The sequence below is a fragment of the Periplaneta americana genome, chromosome 1, assembly GCF_040183065.1.
Source record: "Periplaneta americana isolate PAMFEO1 chromosome 1, P.americana_PAMFEO1_priV1, whole genome shotgun sequence".
Lineage (NCBI taxonomy): Eukaryota > Metazoa > Arthropoda > Insecta > Blattodea > Blattidae > Periplaneta > Periplaneta americana.
In genome coordinates, this window is record NC_091117.1 from 48,961,359 (window position 1) to 48,982,145 (window position 20,787).

Consider the following 20,787-nt stretch of genomic DNA (forward strand, 5'->3'; position numbering starts at 1 on the left):
TTTTTACGACTGATGTATTCTTTGTATCGAAACTTAAATTTTTGTTTTAATTAAGGTAAAATACCATAATTGTTTCAATATCAACACAGGAAAGCTAACAAATTTGTTTATTTAATAAATTTAACAAATAATTAAACAAAGAACATAAATACAGGTCAATTTGAAATGATTGGTACAAAAATAAAACATTCCTGTGACTAATGTAATGAATTTATTTCACAAAGACAAGTATAACATGAAAGGGTACTTCTCTAAGTTTCCGTGGACATTCACAGATGTTTGGGCGCCATTTGTGACATATGTGTCTACACGATACTCCATTTCTTGTCACATCTGTGCCAGCACAGCCTAATCAACTGAGTCAACCGCGTCACCTATCCGTTGTCTTAACTGCTGTAAGTCCTATAGAAATGGGAGTACGAACACCTTGCTTTTCACTTATCCCCCCCCCCCCAAAAAAATCAGAAGGCGTTAGATCGGGTGACCTGGGGGGACACAACAACAATGGTACTAGGTTAAGCCAGTGTTAAGTTCTCTCTTGGCACGGCACATTGATATTCTATGGCTTTGTATGTAGGTCTCATGAACGTTTTCCACCACTTCATTGTTGACAGATGGTCTCTTGCATAAGCAGCCTGTCTCCTCAAACTATTTTACACATCTTATGATGCTGTTTCGGTGAGATACTTCTTTAGCAAACTTGGTCTGAAAATGTCTCTGAACAACGATTATGTATTATGACTTTTTGTGTATTTTAGGACACAATATTTTTCTATCGCTGATGCTGCCATTTTCGTTAACAGCGCCTCGACTGAGCAACGGGGAGTTTCCAATGTTTTCGTTGTTGCCAATCGGAATTTGAAGAGTGAACCATTCATGTTATATTAGTATTTGTGAAATAAATTCATTACAGCAGTCACAGGAATGTTTTCTTTTTCTACCAATCATTTAGGATTGTCCTATACATAATTCAGGAATTGTTTTCAATTCCTTACTGAAAATTGAAAATTTAATTGCTCGGTTTGTGATTAACATACTTCATCGCTTCAGCCAAAGCAAAGGATATGTATTGTTACATTATATGCCACTAATAAATAATTACATTTTAATAAGGAATCTAGTATTTTATTTCCAGCGATAAACAATTAAAACCCTTATCTTGCATCGTGGTCATTCGTCTCAATTAATAAAGGGAAATTAGCTGATTAGGGGCTCTCTACTCAGACTACGTAATGAATTCAGAATAATTATCTAGCATCCATTTAGCCCGTCATAACGGGAAATGATATCTCTGTACTGTTCAACATGCATTCACTTTTCCAACCCAACTATAATATCAATGATTACCTCACAGCGAAAATCAGTTTCAATAGATCTGTATCATGTACATAGTTAATCACGCGTGTTGCCTGTCATTTGATATGTACGCATAAACTCTAGTAATATATAAAATAGTACGAGATTGACTGCAGATAAGCGGATTCTACCAGCGTAATCAAGCTCGCTATACCGTTTGTCCGGTACTTAGGTGTACCGTTAAATCAAATGGCATTCACAAAGTAACAACACTTCTAGCTCGGTTCGTATTGGACATCAAGAGGTTTTTCACTTTGCTACAGTTTCCACAACGTTTGTGACAGGCCTACCCATTTGATTCTCGTATTGAATAACTCTTCAGCATTATGAGATCTGAAGCTTTCGTATTAGTTGAGTTGTGACATTTAGACCTTCCGGGAAATTTGTCCAACGTTCTATACCAGATCAAAAGAATATTCTCTTTGCTGTAAATCCTAAAACACTCTAATCCACCGTCAACCAACAAGCATCTGTGCGCAAGGTGCTCACGGTGCAGGATCTGTGTCGGCGGAAACGTAGCGCAGTGGCGGCTTGCTTGTCCCTGTAATCTGTAGTTGATTTTACCATTACATTATAGATGATCGGATAGTAAAGAAGAACATATCATGCGCTTTGATAAACACTGTCTCAATTACAGTGGGGGATATGTTGGCAAATAGCGCAACAATTGCTGTATCTGTTTCTATAAATATTTTCATGCGATTTGTGCTTTTTTCTATAAACGGCCCCAGAGAAAATCACTTTCTGGATGGCCTCGTAATTGCGGTCGAGTGGCTAAAATTTGTATGAGCATTTCGTTTGATATTATTAACATAGTGGAAGAAAAAATTTACTTTTTTAAGTAATTGATTAACTAGCGGACTTACTCATGTTAATTATGTAAGTTTGTGCGGCTTACAGCTGTTTCGGTGCTTCATCATACCATCCTCAGAGCCTACTACATCTCGGCGTGATCTCGAACTTCTCTGATTGTTGTGTGGGTGCGTTTGATTGTTGAAAGGTGTTGAAAAGTGGAGTCAAATAGTGTGTGTGTACTGAAAATGATCTGTGTGTTGAGAATTTGATCCGGGTGTGCTTTAGTGTGTTTGTATATTTCGTATTGTTCTAGTGTGTTGAGTATTTGGTTCTTGAATTGTATGTGTAGGATTTCCATGTCCGTATTTATGTTATTGTATGTATGGTTAGCATTAGTTATGTGATCGGCGTATGTAGATGTATTGTGTCTTCTGGTTATTGCTTTAATGTGTTCTTTGTAGCGTGTTTGGAATAATCTGCCTATCTGTCCAATGTAGAACTTGTCGCAACTATTACATGTGAGTTTGTATACACCTGTGTGGTCGTATTTATTTGTTTGTGTTTTTTGTGTTGAGATGTCTTTGTAGTGTGTTTTCTGTTCTGTATGCTATGTTGTATTTCTGCTTTCTAAATAAAGATGCGATCTTATGTGTGCTCTTTAGTGTGATGTATTTCTTGTGTTATTGTGTTTGTGTTGTGTTTTGCGTGTTTTTGTGTTTGTTAAGCTTTTGTTTTGTCTTTCTTATGATGTTGTCTATTATGTTTGGATTGTAACCGTTTTCTTGTGTTATGTATTTGATTGTGTTCACTTCTTCATTGTAGTGCTGTTGGCTCATGGGTATGTTGAGTAATCTGTGTACCCTTGTCCTGAATGCAGCATGTTTGTGTTGTATGGGGTGTAATAGTTGCGACAAGTTCTACATTGAACAGACAGGCAGATCATTCCAAAGAACACATTAAAGCAATAACCAGAGGACACAATACATCTACATACGCCAATCACATAACCAATGCTAACCATACATACAATAACATAAATGCGGACATGGAAATCCTACACATACAACCCAAGAACCAAAAACTCAACACATGAGAACAATACGAAATATACAAACACACTAAATCACACCCCGATCAAATTCTCAACACACAGATCAATTTCAGTACACACACACACACTATTTGACTCCACTTTTCAACACCTTTCAACAATTAAACGCTCCCACACAACAGGCAGAGAAGTTCGAGATGACGCCGATATCTAGTAGGCCCTGAGGATGGTGTGATGAAGCACCGAAACAGCTGTAAGCCGCACAGACTTACATAATTAACACGAGTATGTCCGCTAGTTAATCAATTACTTATATTCAAGTGTTAAAAGTAGTGTACGCAAGATTCAAAATGGATTAACTTTTTGCCCCCATAAGAACGTTTCCTTGTGAGACAACACAGCACATGACAAGATACAGGCATATAGTCTCATGGAAGAAATATAATCTCTTACAATGCTCACGACGGGAATCTAACCACGGACCACTTTTTATGGAAAGCGCGTACGCAATCCGCTGAGCCAAACCGACGGACAAATACGTTTGAAACCTGAAACAAGAACAATGACCCGAAGTAAGCAGATAACGATGAATTTACATTGACGTCGTGCTCATCGCGAAGACTTTTACCGTCTTGTAGAATACTGTAGTGTTGCGTCTTGTTTTATTGACACACCCGATGTATGGCGAATACCAAGGGCCAGATAGTAGCCTGGCCGGAACTGCAGGCGCGGTTGTACGAGGTGAACCATACCTCGGCGCCTGCTACACCTCATCTCCCTTCCGCGGCACCAATTTGCAACAGCCGCTGCCACCACCGCCATCAGAACAGAGGCAACGTGTGGTTTGTACCCTATCCAGGGCACTTTCTACAACAACAGGGATGTCTAAAGCTCTCCAACCTCATGGCGGTATCTGTGACGTGGGTATTTCCTTCAAACTTGACGTTGGTAATATAGATCATTCATTATCTCGTGAAACCAAATGCATTCGTGCACCGTAGCTCATAGTAAGAACCTTATGGTGAGGGTATCGAGTTAGCTAGTTTGCTAGTCGAAACGTAGAGAAGGCCGAAAGCTTCTCAGTCCGCTTTTTCCTTCCCCTCACACGCAGGTAGGTTTCACGAGATACCTAGTGGCGGCTGTTTCGTCTCATTTCTCTTATCTATACTCTAACCACGAATTAGATACCAAATCACTTATCTGTGGCACGCTAAATAACATATCCTTTCATAGAACATCTTTTTATTCATCATCTTTTACAGTATCCACCTCGCGATAGTGGAATTCTGTCACAAAGTAGCAAAATATTGGGGGCTGCAAGACAATAAACATTTTAAAAAATTGCTTAAAGGATAATCTTCTTAGCAATTCACTCTAATTATACTGATTTAACGGCCACTGACTATATGGTAACTTCTTTCTTAAGACATGCATCTTGTATTTTCACAATTTTCTCTCAATAATCCCTTCCTATTATCTAACATTATTTGAAATATATTAACGTTCTATGCATTTTAGTTTAATTCTGCTACACAGTTTGTATTTCATTGTTTAATTAATAGTTCACAGTATTTTACTGTTTAATTCATAAGTAACTCTTCTATACACGTAACTTCTGTCTAAGTCAAATTGTTGTATTCTTTGTAGCTTCTAAGTTCATACATACAGTATGTATGTATACTTTTTGCTGATGATTGGAGGAGAAGGACTTACTGCCTTAATTCTGTCAGCTAAAATAAATTATTATTTTTATTATTATTATTATTATTATTATTATTATTATTATTATTACTATTATTATTATTATTATACCTACTTTATTATCATATCTATTACAGGTAGTCTCTTATAGGCTAAGTAATGTCGATTTTGGAGCAAAATTATAGTTAGATTTTATTGTGAAGAGAAATTAATGTGATCTTCAAAGTAAAGGCCATTAGATTCTACAGTCTTGAGTCACCTTTCAGCAAGATTTGTTATCCCGCGACTGCATTACTTTCTGGTTTTTCGTGATAACCATTTGAACGGCTTGCAAGTTTTAGAACAGGACTGGCAATTGTTTGTGTGTTTTTGGAAAATATAATTTCAATTAATGCTCCACCATAAATGTTGTAACTAAAACCTTGTGCATCCCTCGTGTTTATCGTACGGCTCGTCATCTCCCCCACACGTTACCTGCACTTTGTTTACGTTTTCACTGTGCCTAAACGAGACGCTCTACTGTAGCATTACTTCGTGGCCAAACCGGTTTTGTTTAACTACGAGTTTGGCTGGATGACGGGGATCGAACCACTATTTTGAGGTGTCAGGGGTGCGGTAATATACCCATTTTTCATTACATGTGAGAATTCTCCTGATAAATCTATCTTCTATGGGATTAGCGATAATGTGACAACATATCCGTTATGTTTTGAGCCTCTTCAGGTATTTTACTTGTTATTTAACGATGCTGTATTTACTACTAGGTTATTTAACGTCGATGAGATTGGTGAATGCGAGATGGTATCTGGCGAGATGAGGCAGAGAATTCGATAGAGATTACCTGACATTCGCCATCCCGGTGCCGGAGAGAATTTTTCTCCTTTCTACGCATTCTTCACCATTAACAAAATACACGGACCAAGGATGCCTATCCTGAGACAGCTACTTTATCCGAACCTTAGTAATTATTACAAATTACACTGACGAATCAACACAGACATTCGAAGATGCAGCTAAACTGTGACCGCAAAATTAACGATATGTGTGTGAACAGGTACCCAAACTTCTGTTGCAACTTGTACAGCTTACGGTTTGCGCAGCACGAAAAATAGCGGATTGCACTCTTTAATTGACTTGTGTATGAAGAACATGTGCAACTGTTGCAGCTGCAAACGCAGCTACATATTCGTATATTAACTTAACTTCATTTAATGTCAAAACATGAGCATCAACCTAGTAAAAAATATGATCTGAATGTACAGAGAAAGACACAACAAAAATTTAATTTATTCCAAAAATGGAGTTCATCTCGATTCATGCGGTAATGAAGACAGCGGTTCTCTAACGAATGTGCAGTGATAATGGTGATGATGTTAGTTATAGTGATTGTGATCCTAGTTGTAATCATGTTGTAAATGTTGATGTTACTGTTGATAGTGACAGTGGTTTTGATTGTAACCATATTGATAGTAATAGAAATGACAATGATGATGGTAGTGACACTGGTTTTGATATGTTAGTCATATAGATGGTAAAAATCGTAGTGATGATAGTGTTGACAGAAATAATTATGGCAGTACATAGTGGTTGTGATGATAATGTTGTTGGTAGTGCCAGTGGTTTTCATTCTAGCTATATTGACGATAGTTGAAGTGGTAAAGATAGTGATCTTAGTGATAGTGGTTTTTATGTTAGTGATATTGATGGTAATAGCGGTAATGATGATAGTATTGACAGAGATCATTGTGGTAGTTAGGTATTGGTTGTGCTGGTGGAGTTGTTGATAGTAGTATTTGTAGTCATATTGGTTTTAATTGTAACTATATTGACGATAGTAGAAGTGGTGATGTTAGTGATAATGGTTTTCTGTTAGAGATATTGATGGTAATAGTGGTAGTGATGAGAGTATTGATAAAGATAATTATGGCAGTTAGATAGTGGTGGTAATGGTGGAGTTGTTGATGGTTGTGTTGGTAGTGACAGTGGTTTTCGTTGTAGGTATATTGATGATAATTGAAATTGTAAAGATAGTTATGTTAGTGACTGTGATTTTTATGTTAGTGATATTGATGGTAATAGAGGTAGCGATGATAATGTTGACAGAGATAATTATGCTAGTTAGGTAGTGGTTGTAATGGAGTTGTTGATGGTAGCATTGGTAGTGACAGTGGGTTTAATTGTAGCTATATCGATGGCAACAGAGGTGGTCACTATAATGATGATAATAGTGTTGGTTTGCTGTTACTGATGGCAGTAACAGAGGTTTGATTGTAGTCATATTGAGAGTAACAGAGTTGCTAACTGTAGTGGTGGCAGTGTTGGTAGTGACAGTGGTTTTGATGATAATCTTGCTAGTGACAGTGGATTTTATGATACTGCTGATAGTGACAGTGGTTTTGATAGTTGTGTTATTAGTTTGTTGATGATAAGCCATCAGGAAAGTTGAGCATAACAGACAGGGTTTGGAATTGAACGGGTTACATCAGCTTCTTGTCTATGCGGATGACGTGAATATGTTAGGAGAAAATCCACGAAAGATTAGGTATAACACGGAAATTTTACTTGAAGCAAGTAAAGCGATAGGTTTGGAAGTAAATCCCGAAAAGACAAAGTACATGATTATATCTCGTGACGAGAATAGGTATTGTATGAAATGGAAACATAAAAATTGGAGATTTATCCTTCAAAGAGGTGGAAAAATTCAAATATCTTGGAGCAACAGTAACAAATATAAATGACACTCGGGAGGAAATTAAACACAGAATAAATATGGGAAAAGCTTTTGTCATCTAGTCTGCTGTCAAAAAAACTGAAAGTTATAATTTATAAAACATTCATATTACCGGTTGCTGTGTATAGTTGTGAAACTTGGACTCTCTCTTCGAGAGAGGAACAGAGATTAAGGGTGTTTTATAATAAGGTTCTTAGGGGCTAAGAGGGATGAAGTTACAGGAGAATGGACAAAGTTACACAACGCAGAACTGCACGCTTGGTATTCTTCACCTGACAAAATTAGGAACATTAAATCCAGACGTTTTAGATGGACTGGGCATGTGGCACGTATGGGCGAATCCAGAAATGTTTATGGAGTGTTAGTTGGGAGGCCGGAGGGAAAAAGACCTTTGGGGAGGCCGAGACGTAGATGGGAGGATAATATTAAAACGGATTTGAGGGAGGTGGGGTATGATGATAGAGACTGGATTAATCTTGCACAGAATAGGAACCGATGACGGGCTTATGTGAGGGCGGCAAAGAACCTCCGGGTTCCTTAAAAGCCATTTATAAGTAAGTAAGTAAGCAAGTAAGTAACTAAATGATAGTGATGGTATTATTAGTGGTGGTAAAGACGCCAGTGATAATGGTTGTGATGATAATTGTAGATATGGTAGAAATGTTAATATTAGTGCCAGTACTTTTTATATTAGTGAAGTTGATAGCAATGCTGGTAATATGGGTAGTGTGGTGGTATGGATAGTGGTAACGACGGTAGTTATAGTGGCAGTAACGGTAATATAGTGGCGGTGAAATTAGAGGTGTTGATGGTAGCGTAGTTAGTAATAGTGATTGTTGGTAATGTAGCGATAATGGTCAGTTAAAGTGGTTTTAATTGTAGAGGTAGTGATGGTAGAAATGTTGAAAGTAGTGTTGGTAGTGACAGTGGTATTGATCTTAGTCATATTGGTAATAATGATGTCGTTACTGTAATAATGATATTGTTAGGCAAATCTTGGTACCCTGAAAAGTTAGTACACCCCCTGTTTGTATGCTGAGACAGTCTTATAGCGGCTGTCACATAACGGCCACAAATAACGGAGACCTCTCCTCTTCCCTCATGCTTCATCACACACGTATCTTCACGAGTGTAACTTGATGTCTTGAGTTCAATGGCTAACCAAGATGAAACTCTGCATATTATATGGATTTTCAGATTTCATCTCTCTACATAAAGTTTCTATGGCTTTAAAGAAAGAAAATGCTTTCACTTGGCTCTCGGAAAGTAGAAAACCCTCAAGTTAACTCGCATTTATATACTCTGTCAAAAGCAGAGCATGTCCTCAGATGATGCCAAATATGTGTGCCACAAAGCGTCGCTGATTCCGAGAAGTGGGAGAAATAAAGGAACAATCAACCGAGACTTCGACGAATGATGTATGTCTTCTATACCTCGTAATACTTGGTTTCTATACGATCATCATCACAATAATCACAATCATCTCGTCTCCCTCGTCTTTCGTCCTTCAAGAATATTAACGAAGTGGCCTGTTTCGCTTTATCATTTGATGATGTCTGTTAAATGTAGGTACAACATAATATCGGTATGTTTCAGGATTCTCCTTAGCAAATTGCACACATAAAATTATTTCTCAAACATTTCGGACAGTTTTTAGAGTTTCATGATCTTAAATAAATTCAATTTCTTTACCAGTCCATTGCAAAGGTACAGTTAGGGTATCACGCATATATTTTCTATATTCTGGGACTCTTTTAGTAACAGGCATTTATTTTAATTTCATTTTTGAGAGTACAAATTACGAAATTTTCTCTCATAAATTTAAGCGGGGTTTATTTTCATTCAATACATTAGAGTGTTTACTTTAAAGTTCCAAAACAACTTAAAAATTTTGTTCTTCATTCATTATTTTAGAGTTCTGTTTAGAGTACAAAATATATCACATAATTTGATATCTTCTTCCATACATTTAAGGCTCCGTTTAGAATATCAAATACATAATTATTTAACTAGGTTTCTGATCCAATTTATTTCAGGGCTTTCTTTAGAGTACTAAGATAATAAATTTATAGGTTTTATTCTTATGTGCAATATATTTTACTGTCCTATTAAGAGTAGGAAATAATTAACATAATTTGGTTGTACCCATATATTTTTGGATTCTCTTTAGAATACCAAATAAATAGTATAACTTCGTTTTGTCTCCTATAAAATAAGTTATATTTCAGGATTCTGTATAGACTATAATTTCAATAATTTAATTTTGTTTTCTCTTCCACATATTTCAGGGCCCTGTTTGGAATGCCAACACTAAATAATTTATTTCATTTGATTTTTTCCTTAATTATATTTTAGAGTTGCCTGTGGATTAGGCCTATCACACAAATAAACAAAATGGTTTCTCTTACACACTATCTACATGCATAAATATATGAGGAAATATAGTAGGATTGCCTTAGATCACCAGATAAATAACTTTAATTGGTCTCCCTTATAAACATTGTTATATATTCTACATATAGACTATATTTTATTTATCTAGTTTTTCTTTCATAAATAATTTTATTTGATTAACATACAAAATCTTCTAAATTCTTACTTTCTTAATATTATATGATTTGCGATATTTCATTGTAGCTCTTATATTATTTTAGTTTCTAGTCTATTTCTCTATTTATATTTAATAATTAGTAATAGTTTTGCATCTGAGTCGGAACATAAGCACTTCTGAATTAGTTCTCAAATTTATTAAAATTATTATGTTTAGTGATTTGTTCTTATGTGTGTTATTACTTTATTCTAATTGTATTTTGTATTAAATTTTATCTCACCTTGTATTTATTTTGTAATTCACTGTATTTCGTCTGTATACGGCAAATTTATAAATAAATAAACAAATACAATTTATAATACCAAGCATGCAATTTAATTCTTTCACACATTTCGACCTTCTCTTTTGGGTGCAACATTTATAATTTAATGTAAGAATTTTTACAGATTTAATAAGCTGGTTCTCCCAACGACACCAAAAATATAATTTAACTCTCAGTTAGGTAAGTGTTAATTTAACAATTTTTCCCACAATAAAAGCTACTGAAAACGCCGGGATAATAATTAGTTAACTGATTATTAGTCTAAAATAATGACATTAAGAATCGAAATACAATCAGACAAAATCCGTGTTTTTTAAATGAATAATTTTACAAAAGCTTTCCGATAAAATATATAGCTTTCATTTGATAACAAACCACTATCTATCTGAATAAAACTATAGGGGTTATTATGTGGGGAAAAAAATCGTAAATAAAATTTAGAATACCAAGCACACAATTTAATTATCCTACATATTTCAAACTCCTCATTAGGGTACTACATAGTAAGTTCACATAACACGCTAGAAATTCCACTCCACACATCATCCCTCTATTCCTCATCCTACAATGTTGCAACTTCTCGTCACTGGAACTCTCTGCCGCTTGAAATCATGGGGACAGACAAAGATTTTTTTTCTTTCACCACGTTAATAATGTCAAAAGAAGTGCTTTTGCAAATTTTGGCCACTCGACCGCAATTACGAGGACCGTAAAAAAATAAGTTCTCCAGGGGCCGTTAACAGCAAGAAAACACAATTTCATTGGAAAAATTTATTGGAAGAGAGACAGCAATTGCTGAGCTATTTATTAACATATTCCGCACCGGAAATGAGACATCTGTCATATCATGGGATCAACAGAGAGGAGTAGACGGCTGTCAAAAGCTGGTTCCGATCCCAGGCAGCTGACTTCTACGACACAAGGATACAAAAATTGATCCCAATTCCAGTGGGGGATATGTTGACAAATAGCGCAACAATTGCTGTATTTGTTTCATTAATCTTTCCATGCAATTGAGCTTTCTTTCTGCAAACGTCCCCAGGGAAAATCACTTTCTGGACGGCCTTGTAATTGCGCTCGGGTGGCCAAAATATGTATAAGCATTTCTTTTGGCATTATTAATATGATGGAAGGAAAAAAATTAACTTTTTTTATCTGCCTCCATCAGAATGTTTGCTTGCAAGCTAAAAAATTATCTTACGACGAATTTCCAAACTAACTTACTGTTATGATAAGTGTTATATGTTTTCACGCATTCTTTATATTTAGATATTATAGTGATATTTATCTTATTGGTCTTTTTTTTAACTTCTGTTACATAATATTTCCTTATATCAAGTAATACTAGTGTTACTTATTATCAGTTTTCTCTTTTTCGTATGTGTGTGTCTAAAAATAGTATTTATCATATATACTTCGCTATATTATTATTATTATTATTATTATTATTATTATTATTATTATTCGTGCACACCTGTGGAGTAACGGTCAGCGCGTCTGGCTGCGAAACCAGGTGGCCCGGGTTCAATCCTGGTCGGGACAAGTTACCTGGTTGAGGTTTTTCCGGGGTTTTCCCTCAACCCAAAACGAGCAAATGCTGGGTAACTTTCGGTGCTGGACCCCGGACTCATTTCGCCGGCATTATCACCTTCATATCATTCAGACGCTAAATAACCTAGATGTTGATACAGCATCGTAAAATAACCCAATAAAATTAAAAATAAAAATAAAATAAAAATAAAAATAAAAATTATTATTATTATTATTATTATTATTATTATTATTATTATTATTATTATTGTTGTTGTTGTTATTAAATATTGGTGGTAGAAATTCGTTCTATATTCACACTCTTTTTTAAATGAATAATTTTACACAAGCTTCCCGACATCAAATACAGTTTTCTTTCGATGAAAAACCGCCACCTATCTGAATAAAACTATAGTGGGTCATTACATCGGAAAAAATCGTGCAACTATAAAAGAATTAACACAAAACCTTCCGTAAAACAATTCGCAGTGAATGGTATTGTATGTTGTACCGCTGAATCGTGATAATTAATCCATAAAAATAAAACAAATGCGGCCAACAATTTAACTACATTACAAGTCCTAATCCCCTAACTGTAATTTCATGGCGGTTACCGTTGATCTGGAGACAGAAAAAAATATATACTGCCCATACATGACAATTATAGACAATTAAAATAAACGGTTTTAGAAACTTTTTGGCCTTTATCACCCGAGAGGGAATACGGTCCGTGATAAATGTTAGGGGTTATAATTTTTTCGGGTCACATCAGCTGAATAAAAATGGATGTGAGGAGGGTGAGGGAATTAGCAAAAATGCTTCCGCAAGGCAATCTCTCCCCATTGACTCCAAAATAAACTGGACTGTGACCCGTAAACTAATTTTAAACTACGTCTTCCTCTGGCTGCGGGAATTAATTTCCATAACCTTTCTAGCTTAAGACAGATGTAATCGCTTTCCCGCGCTTTTACTGTGTTACCCAGCAACACGATTTCAGGAGACGAGCAACTTTTTTAATCCAGGAATTACTTCATGCACTGCCTAATTGCAGATATCCGTAGATGTGTATATGAAATATCAAATTTTAAGTTTTTAATCAAAATACCTCAACAGCGATGTCAAAGTAATAAGTACGAATGACCTTAGCTTCGACAATGAGCTATCCTGTTTGGAGTTTAGAAAATACCATTGGATATATTTAGGAGTCTTCTTAGCGGACATACCCCACTCTTTGTAATAAGGCATACCTCCCTAAGTTCGCCATCTTAAGGGGAGAGAATGGTGTTTTTTTTTTTAACTTTTTTCCTATTTGGCGTAAAATATTAATTTTTGTATGTAGAGAGCTCATAGCTCTGACAACTCAACCAAATAAAAATATTTTGAAAAAAAAAATTATTTGGGGGCCCAAATTTGAAAAAAAAAACCAATGCAGGATTGTACTAAAACCGATATATCTAAACCGTTTTTAAGATAGATTCAAACAGTTTTTTGCAATATATCTGCAAAAGCATGTTCTAAAAACTGTCTGTAACAGAATTTTGATATTGGTTCCTACGTTTGTAAAATAAACAATTAAAATTTAATAACAATTTTCTGATTTCCTTTCTTGGAAACAAGCGGACGTATTTTTAAAATGAAATCAATTAACAAAATTCTGTTACAGAGAAACGTTTCCTACTAGTCTAAAGAAAGTGTGTTCTAAATTTCATGTATGTATCTTTAATAGTTCAGAAATTATATCCATTTTTGTCTGGCAATGTAGCAAAAAAATGAAGTTACTGGAAACCGATAAAAGCGGGTGTGTGATTTAAAAATCCATAGCGCAGGAAGTTTAAAAATGACGTCTCAACAACCGATAAGGGTACAAATACCCACAAAATGTTATGCAATGCATTCCACACATATCAAAGGGTATTTTAAAGAAAAAAAAATTTTGAAAATTTAATTTACCGGAAACAACAATAAAAGTGGGCGAGTGATTTAAAAATCCATAAGGCAGGAAGTTTAAAAATGGCGACTCAACATGCGATAAGGGCACAAATACCCACAAAAGATTATGCTATGCATTCCACACATATCACAGGGTATTTTAAAGAATTTTTTGTTTGAAAATTTACTCATTTTTCACCAAAAAGTACCATCCTTTCCCCTTAAGCAAATTTGCTTTAAATTGAAGATGAAGAAATATTTCTAAAGTATAAAAAATGCTTTACAATATTGATACTAAAGAGCATATTAAATAAAAATAAAAATAAATAAATAAAGTCCTTTTACTCGTACAAAAACAAAAGAGACAGGGAGATGCAACTGAGGAACTTAGGACGCATGTGTTCCCCAAGTTCACCACTTGTGTGTCTGTTGTAAATTCAAATAATATTTTAATATCATCAGAGTACAGACGTAATATATTGTAAATTTTATTAGTAACAACAATGTAATTTATTCGTCACAACAATAATTCCTTTCTACAATTCACCTTAAACGCTCTCGTCAACAATTGGATCTTCACTCAACACAGTATTTGTTATAGCACTCCACCGACGACAATGACAATTTACTTGGACTATTACGCACAACAATGAACTGTTAATCTTAACTAATATTTACCAAGCACTATTTACAAATCAGAACTACCAGTTCTCCGTTCACAGTTCTTCTATCTCATTCACTCGAGTTCACAGTATCTCGAACCACAGACCTTCAGAGACAGTTCACTGTACTCGAACTCGGGTCCCTCCAACTGCGGTCCACTGCACTCGAACTCAGGTCCCTCCAACTGCGGTCCACTGCACTCGAACTCAGGCCTTCGGATGCTGATACAGTTGCGGACGCACACTCGAGTCGAACTCCGGTACACAAGACTGGCTTGCTTGCTCTGGCTTTCTCACTGACTGGCTGACTAATCAACTGAAAACTGCTGTCGTTCCTTCGCGACCGTAATTTATAACCACAGCGACGTAGCCTCGAAAGTTCCACGCGTCTCTAGAGATGGCACTCCAGAAAAATCCAGAGCCCTCTCCTCTCTACCAGCACCAGATGCGCGCGCACTCTCTCTCCACTCTCTCGCCGCGTTGGCCCTTTCCTCTCTCCGCCGCGCGCCATCCCAAAGTGCTTCGCGCGATCTTCTCTCTTGCGGGACGCTGGTCGTGAGTTACAATCTCACGTCGCTGTCACAATATTTTAATACAGAAAAAATGGTCATAGTAGGAATTAAACAAAGTTTTATCAATAATGAATTATCATAGAATTAACAATTTTAGTATCTTATACATATAAAATATCTAAAATATCACTGATTTAAATACCGTACTAAATTTAAAATGTAATCAATTATTATTTAAATTGCCAACTGTTTGAAACCATCTGAGAGAAGTAGCAAAGAATGATCCTAAGTTGGCCATGGAAGAAGCTGCAGTGGCGAACTTAAGAACAGTTCCAAATTTAATTAATAAAGTCATAAAGTAAGACATCACTACAGTAAATGTAAATGAATTACTAGCATCAGCGCTTGTTGTCACCTTTCACTTCGCACCTATGCATTTCCTGTTTCAGATCCAGTTGCTACTACCGCAATCTCGGACTCGGTCAGTATTAAATACAAAAACGACTGGGACTCTGTTGGTATATTTTGGGACTCAGTGTGCAGAGCATAGAAATATGGTACCATTTGTTTTGAATGAAAATTCAATAAAATAAACTGTAAAAGGGAGTAATTTTTGGCAGCACTTTTTCGTAGGACTAGCATCCAGACTCCATCCTTACACAAGGAAAATAAATCTTCCCTTCTCTCACGAAAAATAAATCCTAGGTCACTGGAACTGCTAGCTCCACATTCTGCCACGTGAGCCACAGTTAAAATTTAATTTAATCTAAAAATATCCAGCACAATTTAATTTTACATGTTTTCACAGAAGGAATTGCTTGTATGCCAAAGGAAATGAAGCCACTCAATGTTGTTGGAGTTCAACTTAATTAATTTTTAATTAAACGAGAGATATTTACTAGTCTAATAATTACATTTATTGGATGTATGCAATATTTCAGCAATCAAGAGTTCCGAGAAATTCTTTATTATACGGCTTTAAAGAACATTTTGTTAATATGAAATAAAACAGAAACATTCTGTAGAAAGTTGAACTCATTCAGGCTGGTGAGTAAGGGAGATTGGAATGTTAGCTTAATACAGATAAATAATAATGAAACTAATTAGACACGAAAATAATTTGTTTTAAAATAACAGGTAAAACAATTTTGATAATGCAATTTTATATTGAAATAAAAGGTAAATATATGGATATAAGAATTTAATTTGTGTTAAAATGTTTAGTGGCATTCATGAATTTAAACACAGTACAAAAATAAATAAATAAATAATTAATTAACTAACTAAATAAATAACAATATAAATAAAATAAATATAAAGATATAAATAAATAAATAAGTAGATAAATAAATATACAGAGAGAGAAAAGTAAATCGTCCGACCTTAATTAAGGATGACCACGAGGATCCGGAAATTAATAGCAAATAAATATAATTAATTAAATATAAATATTGTTATAAAATAAAATGTAATAATTAAGCACCACTGATTATCAATTATAAAAAAACCTTAGAAGATGACCTTAAAATTATACTTGTAAATAAAAGATTTTATTTAAAATTAGCATATCCTTAATTAAGACCTTCTGAGTGGTATAAATGAAATTGTATAATCTGCAGGGAATCTTTAAGAATTTGCGAGATTATTTTTTGAATTTCGAAAGATGGTATTGATAATTATTTTTAAAAATTATATGTAAATTTTGGTAAAGAACTCCGAGCACCAAAAAATAAACCTGTCACTGACCAATTGAAGAGAGAAGTGTTACACTTGGCACTAAGGCACTATTAATTTTTACAATGAACTGTCTAGGTTTTATTAGTCTGTTAATGCTTTCAGTACTTTGATTTTTATTGTATTTATAAATTCAATATTAATTGTAATTATAATTGCAATTGTATTCTTTATGCTGTAATTGTAGTTGGTAGAGGGGAAGAGAAGGACTGATGACCTTATCTCTACCAGGTTAAATAAATAAATAAATAAATAAGGTAGGGAATACAAGGATCATAAATGACCCTCTTTTCATTATCAACCTGATCAAGTAAATAAATAAATAATCCTACATAATCTGCTCCTTACTGATGACCAAGGATGTTAGGGATGTGCAAACGCCTGAATTACGTGTTCATACTGCAAGCAATACAAATTCAACAAGGTTCACTATGAGCAAGATAAAGTACAATCATCGCTCTTAAAGAAATGTTGTGCGGGTTCTTGAGACAAGCAGTGCAGGCGTTTTGACATCCTTGCTCTAGCTCATAATTAATTATTTAAAATCTTTGTTATGCTTATTACTGTGAACACTTTATTGGACTTATGTTTAGATTTCGTTGTTAACATTTTGAATATCTGATGAAGCGGTATAGGCGAAAACGTTGATAAAATTTCTTCTGTAAGACGTATTAGCAAATAATAATTTTTCAAAAATGATAAATCATACGATTGGAAACTTTAAAATAACGTCTTATAAAAACCCTTGTACTAGTTTATTTCGAGGTTAATGATGCTAATTAGATATGGACAAAAAAATGAGGATAATAAGATATAAAATGGATACTCAAAATTAATTATGGGAAGACTGAATATTTGAACGCCATCTCTCTTATTATTTTCAAATTACAGACCTAAACGTTTTAACCATTTCTGACCAGATATTCAAAGGAACGGATACTACGATTTGGAATTTAAAAGCATAATCACCAAGACCAAAAAAAGTTATCAATTTATTTTACTCAATCCTACGCAGCAGATAATAATATGAAATATAATACGCAATATACCAACGAAAAGTATTTCACTTTATGGAGCTGAAGAATGCATTCACAGCCATAAAAACAACAATTTCAATCATTAGTAATTTTAAAAATAATAGAAGAAAAAAATGGAAGTTACAAAAAATATTTTTGAAGAAAACGATTAACTACAGCACTGGCATGTAATGCGAAGAGAAATCAGCAAAATAAATAGAGCAATGCTGCATTGGAAGAAGGAAGAATAGGCCATAACCTACACGGAAGGAGGAACAAGAGGAAGTGTGCGAATAAGGCACGCGCAAAATTGATTGATTGTATGGTAACCTTTATTAAAAGAGAACTTTAAGAAAATCGTGTTTCTTCTCTTAAAGTCTGTACAATCAGTTACACACATACAGATTATACACAAATACGTAGACAGTCGCAAGTTTTCGTAATGCATAATAGCGAAAATTTAATGATCAATTTTTCACGGATTCACAATTTTTTTTCCCTTTTACATCGTAGAGTGAGAAAGTAAAGCAAGCAGTGAATTGTGTGTGATTAGGCAATTCATGCCAAATTTAAGTTTTCGTAGTACACTCGTATGTTCCAGAAATTCTTGAAATATATTTTTTTAAAGTTACATAATATTTTCTCTTTATTTAGAACACAAGCAACTAAAACGCCAGCATCGAATATTGTGATTAGGCAACCCTGTATGAGTCTTAGTTTTTTGTGATGTAGGCCTATATTCGGAAAAATGTATATTTACAATTTTACAATATTTCTTCTATTCAAAATACTAGGAACTAAAAGCAAACAGCAAATACTGTGATTAGGCAAATCAGACTGACTTGCAATTTTTCGCAGTGTGCACTACGTATATCAGCAAAAATTTCCAAATCTATTATTACAAATTCAGAAAACTTCCTTTTTATTAATCCTGCAATGAAGTAAAATCAAGCAGGAATTTAGCACGATTAGGCAACTCAGACTGACTTGAAATTTTTCGAATTGTACATTATATCCGCGAAAATATCCAAATCTATGATTACAGTTTCAGAAAACTTCCTCTTTGTTAATCGTACAATGATGAAGTAAAATCAAACTCCGGATTTTGTGTGATTAGGCAACTCATACTGACTTGTATTTTTAGAATTGCGCACTTTATCCGCGAAAATATCCAAATCTATGATTACAGTTTCAGTAAACTTCGTCTTTATTAATCGTACAATAATGAAGTAAAATAAAACTGCGGATTCTGTGTGATTAGGCAACTCAGACTGACTTGTATTTTTAGAATTGCGCACTATATCCGCGAAAATATCCAAATCTATGATTACAGTTTCAGTAAACTTCGTCTTTATTAATCGTACAATTATGAAGTAAAATCAAACTGCGTATTTTGTGTGACTAGGCAACTCAGACTGACTTGTATTTTTAGAATTGCGCACTATATTCGCAAAAAACATCCAAATCTATTATTAGCTTTTCTCAAAACTTGCTCTTTATTAATCGTACAATGAAGAAATAAGCGCAAGCAGCGGATTTTGTGTGATTAAGCCTGTCAGACTGAATTGCAATTTTTCGGATTATACATTATATCCGCGAAAATATCCATACTTATTATTGATATTTCACTAAACTTCCTCTCTATTTATCGTGCAACGATAAAGTAAACTCAAGCAGAGGATTTTTTGTGATTAGGTAAATCAGAGTGACTTTCAATTTTTCGTAGTGTACACTATATCCTCGAAAATTTCTAAATTTATTACTACAATATCAGAAAGCTTTTTCTTTTTTAATCGTACAATGAGAAAGTAAAAGCAAGCAGTGGATTTTTTGTCATTAAACAACACAAACTGACTTGCAATTTTTCGTATTGTACAATATTTCCGCAAAAATATCCAAATCTATTATTACATTTTCTCAAAACTTCCTCCTTATTAATCGTACAATGAAGAAGTAAAATCAAGCAGCGGATTCTGTGTGATTAGGCAACTCAGACTGGCTTGCAATTTTTCGTAGATTGCACTTACGGAGTCCCCCTAGTGAGAGTTGTGCAGTCTGCTGATTGGGGCTGATTGTGGAAGGAGGCTCTGCGACCCGCCACCGTCCATCCCTTCTCGTTCCGCCGCTCGGTTAAAATTAGAGCCCCATTCAAGTTAAGTCAGGTAATTTGAATGATAATGTTGACTCGCATATTTATATAGGATAATCGACGGAGAGGCCGCATAATCAGCTGCTTTGTTGTGTGGTGAGGAAGAAAATCTACCCGGGGCGAAGGTCTCTAAATGCCAGAGATTGCGGAATAGATTTTGCACCAAAGTCTACAGAATCATCCTACTTGTTTTTACATGATGGTTGTGGTTGTGTTAGTGGCAATGTTGGTGTGTATATATATCATGGAGGTGAAGGTGATAATGTTGATGTCTACAATGGTGATGATGATTAAAGCTTAGTTTTTGTACACATTTAACACAAGATAAGTAAATAGTGACTATACAGAGTGGAAGGGAACTTACAACAGTATTTCACAGACGTAAAAGATATAGTCAATGCGATCAACGTTTGTCAAATAAGATTTTTGATACGTCAAATAGTTTTGAGAATGTGAAACTCTGCAAAGTGTAATCACACTCTAGTAATATACAATCACGAAGCTCAATATGTAATAAATATGAATCCATAGATAGTTGCTAACCACTAGGATCGCTACTATCGCCTCATCAGAGACAATGCGAATTAGTACCGGCACAGCCTATTGTTCCTAGCACCCTCACAACTCAATATTCGTGACTGTATACAGGGTGTTTAAAAATACTGGGCATAATTTCAGGTATTTCCCACATATAGACAATCAAAATAGTTCATTACAACATGTGTCCGGAAATGCTTCATTTCCGAGT